The sequence below is a fragment of the Anser cygnoides genome, chromosome 10 (assembly GCF_040182565.1).
Source record: "Anser cygnoides isolate HZ-2024a breed goose chromosome 10, Taihu_goose_T2T_genome, whole genome shotgun sequence".
Taxonomy (NCBI): domain Eukaryota; kingdom Metazoa; phylum Chordata; class Aves; order Anseriformes; family Anatidae; genus Anser; species Anser cygnoides.
In genome coordinates, this window is record NC_089882.1 from 10,682,317 (window position 1) to 10,698,430 (window position 16,114).

General features: G+C 35.4%; 1 protein-coding gene across 8 annotated transcripts in view; it reads left to right on the forward strand.

Annotated features, from left to right (window-relative positions):
• The window catches only part of FHIT (fragile histidine triad diadenosine triphosphatase), a 560,843-nt gene that overhangs the window by 51,789 nt on the left and 492,940 nt on the right, over positions 1–16,114 (forward strand). For 2 of the 8 annotated variants that reach the window (XM_067003238.1, XM_067003236.1), the window contains exon 1: positions 13,579–13,704. The exons of the other annotated variants lie outside the window; for them this stretch is intronic. The gene's annotated coding sequence lies outside the window, so the exon portion shown is untranslated. Of the gene's footprint in view, positions 1–13,578; positions 13,705–16,114 lie in introns of those variants that run through there. 8 annotated transcript variants of the gene reach the window in all.

The window sequence follows — 16,114 nt, forward strand, 5'->3', positions numbered from 1 at the left end:
TTTTTTCTTTCTGTGTGAAAGTTCTGAAGTGTTGAAAGCATAGATTTTCCTTGATTAATGTAGCCTTTGAGATTCTCAGCTTCTTGGCAGCATGTCCCTAAAGATTCTTTTTTTTCTTTTTTTTTCCTTTTTCTTTTTTTTTCTTCTTTCCTCTCCAAGATAGAGGAATAAATAGGTATATACTTCCCAGGAAAAAGAGATGCTTGAAAATAGCAAGACTAACACATCTTATGTCTAGATTTAAAAATAAAGTTTTTTCTGTTTTTTCTTCTCTCTCTATTCTGTTTCACTCACACATTTTAACTGACTGTTTCCATGTTAACAGAAGAGATGAGTTGCTTAAAACATATAGGATAAAGCATATAGGATGACTTTTGTCTGGGTAGAGCATAGTTGTAGGAAGAGTTTCTGAAGCATGGAGAAAAGACGAGATGTACCGATGCTGAAATGTTCAGTTAAAAATTGTCTGTTCATTTACTATGAGGTATTCTAATTTTGCAGATGGAAGAAATACCAGATCTCTGAAGACAGTGTGACATAATTACAGAAACTTCATTTAATGTAGCAACAGTTGTCTCCATTTAACTTTCTGAATATGAATGATCTAGACCTTTGCATTTAGAATGGCATTAAGAAATGAACAAATTTCACTGATTCAAAAAACATTTTTTTTCTTTACGCTGGGAAGCAAAAAACAATATCTAATCTTTTTGCATTAAGAATAACATGAGCAATATCAAGTAAAATAATGAAGACCTCAAGCATGGTCTTTATTTAACTGTCTTCAATTCAATCTTTGAAAACTTCAAGTTCCAGTTTTCACCTTATGCACTTGACTAGAAATGCCTACTGTTAATTGTGTAAGTATATACAAAAACACTTGCAAGATCATAGAGTAAAATGTGCAATGTCTGATCTGCATGTTTAAAAATATACAGCAGTATTTAGTCTGTGAGTTACAGGTTTATGAAGTTCCATGTTAAATGATGTGTGTGTAATGCTGATGAGGAAATGTGAATGCTAGGAAATGTATTTCTTAAGCCCCTCTATTGAACTATTAATAAAACTAACTCTTAGCTATTGTTGCAGTATTACTTCAGGTTGTCAGATACCATATATCACTGCTGTTATGGAGCTGGAACTGATGTGGTTTCTGTTGCACTGATAGTGATATGTCTAGTAAACGTGACTAAGAATTTAGTTGTATAGGGCACTGAATTTAATTAGCCAATAAATTTGTCTTGATAGCACGTTTATACTTATGAAGGAAGACACTATATATCTGATCTACGTCATGAGTTTTCTCCCATATTCCTCGTCTCTGAAACATAAATTGTTCAAGGATTCCCTTCGTACAGGTTAACGTACTTCCGATGCAGGATTTACCTTGCATCTAGAGGTCTTTGCTAGATAGAGGGTTAGCAACTGTTTGAGCCTGGGCCTGAATTGGGACCTTTCTTCACAGAACTATTACTTTGTACGGCCTTGCAGAAAGCACCTGATGTTATCAGTGCCATAGCAGATATAATGTCTGTTTCCTTGAGTCTGTTTTCAAAGAGGTATCATCTTTGTATAAAGAGACGCTTTCAGATTAAAAGCTTTGAATGGTTGGATTAGGATCTCAGTTACAGACAACCTGTGCTAATTGCTCCTTTGGATTGATTTTTAACTAGCCTGGAGTAAGATCACATTCCTCTTGAATATTGCCCAATTCTCAAATGGACAGATGATGCAAATAAGAAGCACGTTCCATGCAGATATCTCTTATGGAGATGCTTTTCTTCTCATAGCTCGCTTGGGCAAGTGAGGCAGAATGTCGGTTCTGATGGCTCTCTGATGTGCGCAAAGTTCCTTTCTGATATCAGGAGTACGATGGCAGGTCTTTATGCTTTCTGTCCTTCCTTCTTTATAGATTGTTGTTCTCTGCTCCTGGGTGGGCAGTGAGCCTGTCTTAGAGAGAACCTTGTGCTGCAGTCCCAGCAGGGATTTCTTGGGAAAGAACATGGTCTTGCAAAGTTCAGCAGCAGTGTGGGAGGTGTTCGTATTGTAAGGCTGAACTGAAAGATAAATTTGAAGAAGGAAGCTGTCTTTTCTCATGATACTGTTCAGGCTGTGTGTAGAATGCAATTATCACAGTTTTGATCTTTCAAATGGTTTAGTTTTATGGCTTTAAAACCTTTGTCAGTCAAGTATATTCATGCTTGGTTTTGATTTGCCTTATTACTGTCTGTGTAGACTAAACGATAACCATTTCTTTTGCTATTCCAATCAGCAGTGCAACTGCAGAGGGAAAAGCCACAGCTATCAGGTAGACATTAAAGAAATGTTTCTTGGTTTGATGTTCATCTTGTCATGCCTTTTTTCTCATTGGGTCAAAATCTTCCTTTGTTCTTTTTGAACATTTCAGGAATTAGGCTACATAGAAATGACACTTGCTGCTGAAGGTGGGGGTACCTAACTGCAGCCAACCCTGGAGTAGAACTCACCAAGGACATGAATAAAGGAGGAGGCTTTTCATATCTGTGAGAAGCTTACAAAGCAGTTTGCACTCCCTGACAATCGATGCTTAATTGGTTGAGATTTAAAGAACCTTAAGACAACATTTATTTGAGGTTTTTCTTCCCCATTTTTTCTTACCTGGGAGTTCTGGCATTAACAAACTAATGTTCTGAAATACATGGGTGTGTGTATGTGTATACAAGAAAACAAGCAAAAAAATTGCTTGTGTTAATGAAATCTAACAAAATGGAGAGAATTAAGTTTGTTCAAAAATACGCATCTTTTGAGGTTTTAGAAGGGGGCAACTGAGGGCTTGAGTCCAGCTGAACTGTAGAATTCAGAGGCTATTATCTCTTATAGTCATAACTGCCAATCTTCTGCATACATTTTTAATATATATATTTTAAATTTTCCCTTCTACGTATGTATATGGTTTTTATTTTATTTTATTTTTTATTTTCATAGTTGGGACTATACCAGTCTGTTAGAACATGCCTTTTTTTTTTTCCCACTCTTTACTGGAGCCTTGGGAGATTTGTTTTGCTTGCAGGTCAGGTATTCTCTGGTGATGCCACTTCCTCTATATAGAGCTTTATGAGGAAAAGACCCTCATAAATCATCTTTTTTTTGGGGGGGAGGATGGGGACAGCGAATGGTGGGGAGGGCCTGGTGCAGTTTTTTGGGCTGAAATGTATTTTGCTTCACTTTATATGTCATTTTGATATATTCTGGGTCGATTTTTCTGAATAGTCAGCATACAATTTTCCTCCTCACTGTATGGATGTTAACTTATTGAGAAAGGAAATGATTTTGAAAGACAATCAAACCTTGTGAAAGGAAATGATTTTGAAAGACAATCAAACCTAGTCTGTATGGTGTTCCTTCACCGAAGGTTGATCTTTGTTTTCTGTGCACTCCAAGTACTCATTTCTAATGTTTTATATTGATCAAGTTACTTTTCTGCATTCTCACGAGAAAGTTAAGCTGCACTGAATGTCTCATGGTTTGGTGGCTTTCCTCTAGTAAGAAGTTTCTGGAGTAGACAACAGCTTCCAAGTGTAAAAGAGTTTAAAAGATGGGCTGTGGATAGGTGTTTTTTTTTTTTTTTTTTCTTAGTAGAGAATGTGATAAACACTTCTCTCTTGGTCACATTCCAGTGTGGGGACAAGAAGAACATAACTAATTCATCATCTCTCTACTGATTTCCAGTAATCTGTTATTAATACGTGTATTCACGTAAATATAACTAGAGATGACAGATGTAAAAACTGTTGCGTTCACATCCCAATGGAGTAGTGAGGTGTAAAAAAATGGCTAGGAACTGTAAAGTATAGCCTTTTGCTAAATCTAATGACAGTGTCTAACTTTCTGGTGAAAACACATTATTGTGAATGTCAGTGCACAGAGAATTGTTTAGACAGACTGCAATGATGATTGCTAAAGAAATATCAAAAGCAATAAAATATAGAACAACAATATCTTCCATTAGTTTTGTTATAATTCAAATATATTATCACTTGTGTAGTATCACTCCACACAGAGACTTACATTCAGTATGACAGATCCTTTTAAAAAAGGATGTTGTGATAGAAAGGTTTACTCTTGCTTTTAATTTCTTAAATACTATGGATGCTGACATATATTTTGAGACTAAAACCCAATATTATGGCAGTATGAAGTGGAAGAAGCTTCGAATTAGTCAAGCTGTTCTTTTTTTTTGTGGGTGGAGTTTATCAGACTCCAATTATCTTTTAATTACTGATGAAAGTTCCACTTCTGAAGCAAATTGCTTTGGACAGTAATCATAATTAGTGGAAACACTTCATTAAGTGGAGTGTCTGGTTGTGTCCTTTTTACCTACGCAAACCAAACAAACCCAAGAGGCTGCTTTCTCTTGGTCACCAATATAAAGAAATATATTTATGAACAGTGGTAGCTTCTTCAGGATTGCCTCTGTATTTCCATTTAAGATATGTTAAAGTACTGCTTATTTATGAAATCTATAAAATGATAATACTGTGGTTATAACTATATTTTTAGAAAGGAGATGGATACCAGGTTTTAAATAACATTTTTTAACATTTGCATTCAGTGATGGTGTCACGGCGGGGTTCTAAGAGGTTAAAATAGCATAGCTGTTCATTGTTATCGGTGACAGTGTTGAGCAGAGTGGAGTGGACTAAGCTTTCACTACTGCGACCGTGGAGAGACAGAGATGGGTGAGGAGAACATAAAGGATCTACTGTTTTATCAGTTCTTTCTCTCTTCAGTGAAAGTGCTAGTTCAGTCCCTTGACTGCCTGAACACAACACAAAAAGCAAGAAGAAATAGTGCAAGAGAAAGAAATTACAAATGAGATTTTATTTAGTGAAATAGTGAAGACCCCCCTAGTCCCCTTCCCCATCCCTGCAAAACAAATAGCAAATTAATTAGAGTTAAATAATAAAAGACAAACACTTAAAAATCCAGATCTTAGGTGAGCTTTTATATTGGATATGTGTGTTCTGACAAACTAGGGTGACTTTTTTGAAATGTTAAACTTTTATAACTAAGTCATGCACAGTGCTCTTTTCTGTCATTTGGAATTTGTGTTTATCTCTTCAGTTCAGTAAGCCCTTCCAAGTGCTATCAAACATGACTCAGTGTTGGGAATTACTATGAGAGTATTAAAAAGTTGAGATGATTATTTTTATCAAGTTTCACCGTTCATTAGGAACATCTCATATGTAGAACTGTTCTTTTACGTTACTTTTATTGTGATAAACATAATGGATGGAATACCTGAAGTCCAGGCGATCTGAACACTGCTGGTGAAGTCATTGTTCTCTCTCTTATCCCTCGTTTCCCCTCCACCTTGCTTGGTGTGGATAGCTCACTTTTGCTCAGATCAGTTTTGTATTACAACAAGGTCAACGTTTTTATTTTGCCTACATCTCTAATCCTAGTTTTTTCCTTGTGTCCTCCAAAGCCTATTCTTCCTACAGAATCTGGGAGAGAGTTATGTAATTAAGTAACCTGCAAAGTTATGATAAAAACATGTAAAAATTGATCAGTAATTAATGCTTTAAAAATGTTGAGTTCCCTATGAGGCAAAACAGTCTGCTAACAGAAATAGGTTGTATACTTTTTCTTTCTTTATTCTAGCTGAAGAGAGTGTATGGTACAAAGGGTAATAGGAGAAGAGGAAGGCCGAGGCCACCATATTGCCTCGGCTGTCTCATTTAAAGTAGTGGTGACCTCTAATTCTTTCTGGCTTAGCTAAACACTAATCATTCTCTGCTTTGCTGGAGGGCACCTCCTTTGTTTCAAATTTATTTTGACCAGGGACTACATAATAAATGTGTAAAGAATTATACTGAAACAGGGTGAGGAATGTGAGACTTTATCTGGAGACTATATCATCCTTCCCGTTTTCTGAACTCATGGACGTTTTACTTAAGGAAAGCTTAAATGCTGGTACTTGACTTGTGATGTGTTCTTTCAGCAGTAAAAGCATGCTTAAATAAAAATCAAGTAGTTGTCTTTAAACCTATTATGTGGACAAATTCAGCTAAAATACAGAATATTTTACAGCATATTTTTCTGTCATCCCTTTTTAAAATACTCTCAGAACAACCTCCTCATACATCTTAAAATCTGTTACTGGATTGGTAAAATGACCTGCAGGCGAGCATTATTCTTCAATTCTACACTTGCTTGGAAATTCAAACTCAAGAGAAATACTCACTGTCATTTGTATGCGACCATGAGATAATATGCAAATACTGTACACTCAGATCTGGTTGTGATCCCTAACCTTGTAACATCTGGTCTTTGGTTTCGTAAATTTTTGTACTTAGGTGTGAAGGAAAGTCCTGCAAAGTGCTGAACACAGCAACCAGCTGTCTCAACAGCAGAGATTATTAGGTACATGAAACCTCAATCAGCATTTTTCTTCTCTGCTTCCTCTAAGAATATTTTACTGCGTGTCCTGTTTTGTAGTCTTATGTGTGAGTCTGGATTTTAATATTCAAAAGACTTTATGTCCAAAATTATGATCTTTATTGACACCTTTTTCTGCTGGCCATCGACCAGTAGTAGTTCACCATAAATACCAAGGCAATTTTTTTTTCCTGTTATTTTTACAAAACCTTTCTCACTCTCATATTTTTTATTTGTATTAAAAAAAATCAACTGTCTGGCTCATGGTGATAAGGTCAGAAATGATTGTTGTCACACAAAGGAAGAGCTTGAATACTGTTGAAGGGAGCCAGAAAAATAACTTAGGTAATGATTCTGCAAGTTCTAATTTTGCTTATAAAGGGGGGCAAAGAAGGAGATCTGCCAAGTTTTTTTGGATCAAAGAAAAGGTTCTTAAAGATAAACCTAGAGGAAGGGTAGTTAGCTAGGTGAAGGGAATCTGTAGAAAATGAGAAAGAGGGATAATATAGAGTAAGTTCTATGCTAAAGAAACATATGGGAAGCTATGGAAGTATTTCATTTGATGTATACATGTGTAAGTATACAAATTTGTAAGTATACATTTGATGATAAAATGATACGATAAAATAATAGAGTGCAGGGATGACAATATACTCATGTTATTTCTAATAAGTAGCTTGCACTTGCATTCATCATTGGATCTGTAATCTTCAAAAAAAAAAATCAAAATTTTCTTTAACAGAAAAAATTCAGAAATAGCCTTTTCTATAGTTAATAGCATGTCTGGTCAGCGAACTGCCAAATATGTGCTGAGCTTAGTATTCCCACTGTGATTTCTTTTCCTGTAATGGAAAGAGCACGAATGGCTTTCATAAAAACTACTTGTCATGTTTTAAAGAATGTATTGTTTGTCTTATTTTTGACAAACACCGCCTTTGGCATTCACAACTTGTGCTTTCCATGAATGCAATTCATTGGCAAAATTAAATGTTCTGATCTTTGTGAGAAGTGGGACGGTACTGGGCAAACTAACTTGAAGGACGACTTGAACACAGAATACTACAGACTTTCTGTAATATAAATAAAGTGTTTTCTAGACAAAAACATTGAAGGTCAGAAAAAAATCTGACAATGGAAATATTTCATTTTGGAAGTCTAAATTATATTTGATAGACTAGCATTATTTTGTGCTTTCTTCTACATGAGTTTCCTGCTGAAATTGTGATTAAGGCGTTAGTTCAAAGGTGCAATTCATAATGAAGCCTGCTCAGCATATTTGGAAGTCTAAAATGCACCTTGGCTTTAATTCAGCAAAAGACTTGGTTTGGTTTTAAACTGCAGTAACTGATATTTGTAAGAAATTATTACACAGATTTAGGTACTTACAGACTATAACAGATTAATTATAAATACATTGTTAAAGCTTTCTAAAAATTTATTAAATTACCATAGGATATGGTTATAAATTATTCCACAGGAATATATTATATGCATGTGCTTTGTTCACTAATAATAGACGAGCAACTGTAAGAGACACTGTGGCTATTATTCATTGCCACCAGCATCTTTAGATTAGAGTTAGTATATAGCTTTCATTGCTCTCATCGAAGATATTGAAATCAAGGGCCACCATATGTGTCATGTTTAAGAATCTGTATTTTGTGTAGGTCTGCAATCAAGTTTAAAGTAAATATTGGCAATATAGGCTTTCCAATGAAACATTAGATATCTGTCATAGTGAACTTGAGATCTGCACATTGAAAAGAATGTATTTTACGTTATTGGAATAATGCAGAAAGGGCAGTGGAAAATAGAGTTCCTTATGGTGTGTTTCCTCTGTGACCATGGGTGAGGGAAGCAGGAGATATCCACGGGGATATTTTAGAGAACTTATTTCTAATTAAAAATGGTTATGCTTCTTTCTTGACTCAGTGTGATTTTTTGAATCCTGTTAAATATTCTACATGAGATATAAAACATTGCCTTGCAAGTTATCATTCTGTAGTCTAGGGGGAGATTGTTGTCCCTGCTGATTAGGTTGCATAAAATAGGGGACACTTAACTTTTTTTGGGGTGAAATTCCAGTAGTGTGGAGAACATTGATTTCTCTCAGGATTTAAATAATAAAATCAGTGTTCTGCACATGTGTTTTCGCCAGGTGAGAAGAATCAAATGCTTGATGTGTAACTGTGACAAGTGACAGATAAGGTGATGCTCAAGAGTTTGTTTGATACCTTTGAGAATTAGAGAAGAGAAGGCACAGCCAGGTCTGTTCCAAGGAAAGGATCTGCAAAACAAAGAAAAAACACATGGATGATCAAAAACAGTTGGAGAACAGAAGGCACACAGGACAGGGAAGAGGAAAGATGAGGAAATACCAAGCAGGAGGGCAGGCAGGATGAAATTACAGGTGTGGACTGGAGGTACAGGCTGCTATAGGATAGGAGATGCTTGTTTTGATTATAATGATTAGCAAGTGTGTGACTGGTAGCACAGCTTACTCTTGTACATTTTATGAACTAAAGGCAGGCCCAGTTTTAAAACAGAAGTTTTGCAGTGATACAATTCAGTAGTCAAGAAGTCAAACATTTTTTTTGTCAAAGAACTTTCACACTAAGATAGAAATATAATCTAAGAATAATGACCGTGTATGCCTTCCTGCAACATGTAGTAAGGTAACTTATGAAATAAGATCTTGTTTTTGATTTAGTATGCACTGCTTGTTATGAAGTACACAAAGCATACGATGTGATTAAATGTTGTGCGAGGTCATATAATTAGATTTTTTTAGATTGTTGTCTAATGTTAATTAATTAAATTTTGTATTGGAATTCTGTTCTAGGTTTCACTGCAGGATTGCAATTTATTAATTCTATCTAAAGGGTTAATTAAAATTTTGGTGATAGTAAATGTTGACATACAAGTCTGTGATTCTGTGATTTTTTTTTTCTTTTTGTATACGTAAATATAAAGGAAATGTAAGAACAAGTCCTTGGCTAAAGTCTGTACTTGTTTGTTGCTTTGTTTTAGTTCACATTCTGTTAATTATGGCAGTGTGATAGCTTCATGAAATTACATTTAATGAAACTACATTACAGGTAGGTTTTGTAGAAAACTTTCTCCCTTTTTTGGAAAGCTTTATAGGACCAAAGGCTTTGTTTTTTCTCTGATTACTAAAAACACAGGTATTGCAGCTTTAAGAAAAACAAATCAAGCACCAAATCTGCTGATGTATTTTCATGTTTTTTTAAACTTTTTTTTTTCCATTTACTTTCATTTACTTTTGAAATCCTGCTTCTCCTACTAAATAGTGGTACGTACATGAGATAGCATTGAGATAAGTGTCAGACTTTCTTAATCTTTGGGAAGGAGAATGGAGAAGAAAAGGGTGGAAAGGGTTTTCAATGTTCCTTTAGGAATCTTTCAACTTTGAAATTATTATTATTATTATTATTATTATTTTTATTTGAGTTAAAGCAGATGATTGGTGTGATTATAGCTGTTGTTCTGGGATGTAAAAAGTATTAGAATTTTTGCAAAGGTCGTTATTTTAATCACTTTTCCTTCTGCTCATGTTCTACTGGCTTTATAAACACAAACATAGACTGCTCAATATTAAAAAGCTTTTATGGGAAGGAAATGGCTGCAATGTCTTTAGCCTAGATGGTGCTTATGGATTTGATGTTCTTTAACAGCTGTTATTTGTATTAACTTTGTTTACCTGTATAGAGTAGTCATTATAAGCTACTGCATAATAATTTAATGTCACATGCAAGAATACCATTACAGAGGAGTTGCTTTGTGCTTATTTTCTCATATGGGAAGTGAGTTGTGGACAAGATACAGAACATAAAACAAGTATTTCTAAGTTTCAATAATTGGTAGTTTATTAGAAATGAAATGGTTTAAAGTAAGAACACAAATCTCATGAAAATTGTGATTTGACAGAAACTGGGAGTTTTATTTCACAAGATAGTGGCTCCAGAATATATTAATATAAATTTCTTTAATTGCCAACTGCTGAGGTTTATTTTTCTGAGCTGATGCCTAGCTTTAGTGGAAGCAGAAAGCAGTCAGAAGCAGGTTTTGTGCTCACAAACTTACTGCCAAGTAGTATGTTACAATAGATGCCTTCGGGGCAAAACAAATCAAGCATCTGCTTACCCTACACTATAATTGGTATTTACATATAAACTTTTGATTAATAGCATGTACTCGTGATTATGCTGTGTTGTTAGTAGTAGCTTCCAGAAATAAGACTTATACCTGGGAAAGGTTTTACTTGTTTCCACAGTTTCATGTTGAATTCAATGAGGTGTTTGGGCTCCAAATAATGTACAACTACATGAAAAGATGTATTTGAAAGAAATATCAGCCAATGGCACTGAATTCCACAGGCTTTATACATTTTATTTATTTAGATTACCGAATTCATTTTCATGGGATGTTTTGACTGGAAGGGTTCTTGTCTGTTCAGCTTCTCCTAAATTTCTCTCAACTAGAATGCTTAGGAAAACTGTCTTTTGATTTGGTAATGTGCTTATTGATATATGCACTGTGTTATTGTCTCAGATTTTCAGGCCAAGTCTACAGGATTCATTGGATTTCAAATTACTGCTGTATTGCCTTAGACTACTTTTATGTGAGATCTTGAAAATAATTAACTGTGACTTAATTTTATGTAAAGTTATAGATGGGTATAATTCAAAGATTTTCTTCCTATATATTCCATACTGTTTTTCTACTTTATTGTATTAAAAAACTACAAAAACAAAAGAAATCAAAAAACCCAACAACAACAAAAAAGGAAACCACACCTTTAGTGTTGCTTTTAAGTACATCATGTATTCTAATATAACTTTTGGTGTAAGAATATGCGGTGCTGGATATCAGATATCAGCAGAAAATATTGACCAATTCTTAATATTTGATGTGAAAGTGAGGAATCTGAAAAATGAACATTAGCAAACTCGTATGAATGAGTATATTTAAAATTACTGTATTGAGGTGGTTTAACTTATTATTTTAGATACAAAAATGCCCAATTTATTTTGTTGTACTTAAAAGAAAATAATCTTTGTGCCTTCTTAATCTCTAGTACCTTCTAAAAATCTCATTTGCAACAGTTTTTAAGTGACATTCTGAATCCCCAAGTTTTATTGACACCAGTAAGGTTATTGGCTACTGAAAGAGTATTTGAGTTCAATATTAAATATTCTGTTTTAGAAGAACATTTATGGAGTGAAATGAATGCTCTGATTCCTTCCCTTCCCATAATTAATAATTTTGTCATGTGCCTTCTGTGTGCCTCTTCAGTAACCATGACTTACCTTAATACCAGTGTTTGACATTAGAAGCCTCTCTAGAGAGGAAGAAAATCATTCAGAAATGAGCTGGATAAAGGTTATTAAACCAACACTTAAAATTCTAGTCCTGCACGTTTTCCTTTACCCCCTAATTAAATGCCAAGAACAGCAACGTGGAATTCTCCGTGTATGCATATGTTTGAATATACCTTTATCGAAGGAAAAAAAACACCCATAGGGAACTGAAACTTGTTTCCAGCAGTTGCATCCTCTTGCTTGTGTGTATTTGGAATGTTGTTCTTCAAAATATTGGAAGAAATCTTGGCAACTGAGTCTCCTTAAAACTACACTGTGAAGTCCATGTGATTCTTTTCTCTTTCTTGTATGACTCAGGTTTTTAGCTTAAGTTGTCTTATTCACTTCAGTGGTACTATTTGTATAAGTAAAGGAAAACTCCAAGAGTACAGTTTGTAAGGTTGGGTCGATACTGTGTATATACATCACTGCTTACAAACCTCACATTTGTCATCTCCCAGAACACTATAGGACTAACTTGAATATCAATATGAATGCTATGTGGAACAGCTTATTCATTTTTCTAAATGACTGAGACATCTGAAGAAGTGTAGCTGGCAGTTTGAGGGAGGTGATTCTCCCCCTTTCGTCTGCTCTTGTGAGACCCCACCTGGAGCACTGTGTTTATTCAGCCCTCGGGCCCCCAGAACATGGACCTGTTAGAGCAGATCCTGGGGAGGGCTGTGAGGATGATCAAGGGGCTGGAGCACCTCTCCTGTGAAGACAGGCTGAGAGAGTTGGGGTTGTTCAGCCTGGAGGAGGCTCTGGGGAGACCTTATAGCAGCAGCCTGCCAGTACCTAAAGGGAAGCTGGGGAGGGGACTCTTTGTCAGGGAGTGTAGTGATGTAGATAAGGGGTAATAGTTTTGAACTAGAAGAGGGTAGGTTTAATTTAGATATTAAGAAGAAATTCTTTACTGTGAGGCAACCTGATCTGGTGGTTGGTATCCCTGCCCGTGGCTGGGAGGTGGAACTTGGTGATCTTTAAGGTCCCTTCCAACCCAACCATTCTGTGATTCTAATTTTGGGGGAAAAAGATGGTGCATGCCAACATTCTTACCTTTTTTTATTATTATTTATTTTTTGCCCCCTGTTTCTAAGCCTTCTACAAACCATGTATGCTGGGGGGGGGGGGGAGGGGGAACGACACACGACGGACAACTAAATTTTAATCAATAGAATTCAATGTGCTTGGTCATATTCCCTTTACAGGTAGAATATGCTGGCATTTGCAAAGCAGTGATAATTTGCAGTGTTATCATTCTCACTTGCAGTGCTTGACCCTGGTGAGGTCAGGTCCTTTCAATTAGCAAGACGATGGTGTTAAATCCCTCACTATTATGCTCTTTTGGCCAGACTCTGCTGCTGATTTATGGAATATTACATAGGTTGGCCATTAAAGTCTAATTCCTTCAGTAAAAATTTAACACAAACTTCTTTTCCCAGCTGATAGAACTATCTGCATCTTTTTTTAACCCTTTTTCTCAACACTGTGTGTATCAAATTAATACTTATTAAAAATATAAAAGGTCTGTGGATGTTTGGTCTCTCGTGTTAAATTTTTTCAGTGAACTTTACATAATATTTTAACTTTCAGAAGTGGTAAACAGATAATTCAACTTAGCTGACTGCAGGTGCTATTTTGGATATTTAGTGCTTACTGGAAAATTTCCAAATAATTATAACATTGCTAAAAGCTTTAGAATCCTCAAAATGCTCTAATACTATGCTGTTATTTGTCCAGAGTAACTAATGCTCTTTTCTCCATTCTAAACCAGGCTGCCTTGTAACAAGGACTGATCAGTTAAATGGAGATCGCTTAATGTTCGTGCGACTTCTGTCCATTTCATTCTGTAATACTGCAATGAAAAAAAGTATTTTAAAAAGTTCCTTATTAAATTCTAGTAAGTATTGATTGTTTTACTGCAAGTAGAACCATGTTCAGAAATGAATTATTTGTTCTCTATCACCCATTTAAAATCTCTGAACACATTTCACTTTTTAAGAATAAGCTTTCTGTTATATATATATTTTTTTAAATTAAAAACAAACCCGTAACAGTCCAGCAAGTCCCCATAATAACAAAATAAAGGGGACCTGGCTTCACAATGGCTCATCATCATACAGCAAGGGTCATAGCTATGAAAGTTTGTTTATAGTCGTGTTCCTACTATGTTTTTTTTCTATGATCTTTGTCCTTGCATTTCAGTTGTTTCTTGACCTTATCCCTCTGCTGCAACCTCTTCCTCACATCTCCTTGCCCTAAAGCTAGCTTGGTTGTCTGCCATGATTCCCACATCATCCCTTCCTCTGTTATTTTTGTCTTCATGTCTTTGTTGGTCCCTGACCATCAAATCCTTCTGACAGCCTCTTAATTCATTGTTACTCTAAAAGGAAAAGAAGTCAGGGAGAAAGGTTCCAGTTTAAGTAATGGAGAATATATGTGAGAAAGAGGAATGAGGAAAAAAGGTAAAAATAAGAATCACACCGGAGCTACACCTAAAGGACCATTTCTACAATGAAGATATTAGGACCATTCCTACAATGAAGATATTAGTACTTCCAATCTGAAAGGCATGGAAAAAAAAGAGCAAATTGAACAACATGATAGTTTTGAATATCTTTACAGTGGAATTTGGATGTAATTAAAAGGCTTAATTTAGCACTGAAGGGAAAGGAGGAAAAAAATCAGATTTTATACTGAGCTCTTTATCACTAGGTTATTATCAAATTCTTTTTATCCTTTATTCTGAGGAAAGAGGAAGGAAATTGTTTATTTTTACACTTTTGTGAAAAGGCAGAAATCTTGTGTTTTCTTTCATGTGTCTGAATCCTGTTCTGTGTATTAACAAGTATTTTGATCCAGAACAGGATAAGGCGATGCATGCATTTTAGTGGTAGAATAAGATGATGCTGTCCTAACAGGAATCATGCTACCGAATGCTACTAATGAGCCCATCTCCCATCATATAGAGTTGCTGATGTTGTGCAATTCTCTTGTCATAGATTAAGTGCAGATACTATACCTACTTTTTCAACAGGAGTATGACAGGAGAATGCACTGTGGATCAGAGGGCAAAAATAAGATACAGCAAGCATAGGAGCAAACTGTTTCTCACACATGAACTTCTCTGTACAGTTCCCACTAACCAGTTTATTAATGATAAAATTCCTGGAACTGTTGAGATCAAAGGCAGTAACAGATTTAATAATACGATAAAAGTTTTCCTTTTAAGAAAAACTTGTCTTTTCACAAAAGTCCCTTGAACTTCTGTTCCACTAGAGAGCTAGCCTTGTCCTTGAAAACTGCATTAAATATTAGGATCTCTTATTTGTCTATATATTACTTCCCATATGTCATTTTCTATGCTAATGTTGTCCCTGATGATGCCAACTTCTATCCTGCACTTGCTTAATACTATTCTTTTAACCTAACCAATTATCCAGTTCAGAAGTTACCAGAAGAAGTGGATGTTACAGTTATTAGGAGTATATTTATTTGCAAGACTAAAGAAATTTGTTTCTCTTAATGCACTAGGAACTGAACAAAGGACTTTGATTTTCACTCAGCTGCGAACAACTCTCTCTAGTCACCTCTTAGTCTGAAAACCCATCAATTAACTGCTCTCAGAATGCTCCTTTCGGCACTTATTCTGGTTCTGTTCTTGGGTTTTGTCAAGTGTGTGTTTTTCTTTCATTGAAACATAAACTTGAACATGACTCAATAAATAATAACTATACTTGCACCTACTGACATCCCCAAGAAATGGTATGAATGTTGGTGGTATAGCGGCTTTATGATCCTGAGGTGCAAGTGTGGGTAATGGGTGGTGACCCGTAACTCAGTCTATACAAAAGGTACATAATTCATTGGTCTTAGATGTCAACTCAGCTCTTACATCCACTAGTATTACTGAAATGTATATGGTAGTATAGAATTAAATATACTAGTAAGCACCTTTTGTGATTTCTGCCATGCTGCCATTTATACTTCGGAGTGGTTCCCATTAAATGCATCTACAGTTACGGAACTGTCTGTATTGAAATTTGTCTGTATCTCTTTAACGGTGGTATCTTGGAGGTCTTAACACTGTGTAGGCTTCAGCTTCGCAAAAACTACTGCATGTCTGTAGTAAGGATGTTTTTTCAGTTTCTATTAAACTTCTCATCTGCCTTTTGCTGTCTCTTGACTAAGCTACCCTGTTTTGCTATGTGTTTACAAAGAATCTGGCATAGCAGGTTTACTCCCTGATTAGGCTTAGAATACTAAAAATGATAATATGGCACCCCAAAGGTAAGCTTTAGCCAAAACGA